The sequence below is a fragment of the Cucurbita maxima genome, unplaced genomic scaffold (genome assembly GCF_002738345.1).
Source record: "Cucurbita maxima cultivar Rimu unplaced genomic scaffold, Cmax_1.0 Cma_Scf00834, whole genome shotgun sequence".
In the NCBI taxonomy this organism is placed as follows: Eukaryota; Viridiplantae; Streptophyta; class Magnoliopsida; order Cucurbitales; family Cucurbitaceae; genus Cucurbita; species Cucurbita maxima.
In genome coordinates this window covers 1864-3243 of record NW_019272850.1, presented here as the reverse complement: position 1 = coordinate 3243, position 1380 = coordinate 1864, and the positions used below count along the sequence as shown (strand labels likewise).

Sequence of the window (1380 nt, the reverse complement as noted above, 5' to 3'; positions counted from 1 at the left end):
CTTATTTATGACATAATGAGTAGCGATATTTTTTCATTTTCACTATTATTCATGACGAGACATTTATTTTTTTGTGACGTAAAAATTGTGAACGAGACATTTATGTTTTTGTGACGTAAAAATTGTGAAGATGTAGCTTAGACGGTAGAGCGCTCGCTTTGCATGCGAGTTGCACGAAGATTGATAACTTGCATCTCGAAAAGAAAGTATTTAATTTGTTATAATATTTTTTCATTTTCACAATTATCGATGCCCCGCGTCACCAAAACAAACTATTTGTTATTAATATTTTGATATTTTTTTATTTTCACTATTATTGATGATGGGACATTTAGGGTTTTAGGATGTAAGAATCATGGAGATGTAGCTCAAATGGTAGAGCGCTCGCTTTGCATGTGAGAGGTATAGGGATCGATACCCTGCATCTCCAAAAAAGAGACTATCTATTATTAAATAATATTGTTTCTTTTCAATTTTTCCTTATTCAATACCTGTTTTGTAGCAATATTTCTTCATTAGAGCGCTCGCTTAGCATGTGAGAGGTACGGGGATCGATACCCCGCATCTCCAAAAGAAAGAAATTATTTTTTTTAAGTATGAGTTAATTTAACATGTTATGTATAAGGTGGGTACGAGAAAAAAAGAAAACATACTTATATAAGGATTAATTTAACATGTTATGTATAAGGTGGGTACGAGAGAAAAAGAAAACATACTTATATAAGGATTATTATATCATTATGGCTATGCCATTTTTATAGATAAAAGAGAGTAATGTCCCACAAGCACATATAGAGAGAGGACTTATTGTAAGTAAAGAAAGAAATCGAGTAGTTATACTGCTACTTGTGGAGAGAGAATTTGATGACTTCCTCAAAGAAAACAATTCAACAACCAAATGTATATTCTTCCATCTTAATCTTAAGAAACCAAAAATTATGGCAATTAAAACTATAATGATGATGCTCTTTTAATATCATTTTATCTTTTCCACTTTCAATAGGCATGCCTACCCAAATCCTAACTTTCGATATTTGTTTTACTTGTGTACTCACGAGATGTGTCTCAAATGGAACTATCAAACTAAAACTTACACTATTTTCTTCTCAATAAAACTTACACTATTTTCTTCTCAATACAGTAATTGTCGCAAACCCTATGTAAATAATTTAACAGCGGTCTAGATCTAAAAGATATAATAATGATTATTGCTCATGGATTTCATTAACAAAGAAAATAAATGAAATAATGATGATACATTACATAAAAAACTTAATATATAGCCCATAATAAGAACATTTGGTTTAGTGGAATGATTTTTCTTTTGGGTGCAAGAGGTTTCGAGTTCGATTCTCTAAATGCCCTCGGAAAGAAAAAAAA

General features: G+C 30.7%; 1 non-coding gene across 1 annotated transcript; it reads left to right on the top strand.

Moving 5' to 3' along the window:
* Positions 1–357: 357 nt before the first annotated feature.
* TRNAA-UGC lies at positions 358–430 on the top strand. The gene has a single exon. It is a non-coding gene; the product is annotated as a tRNA-Ala (tRNA).
* The last annotated feature ends 950 nt before the right edge of the window (positions 431–1380 follow it).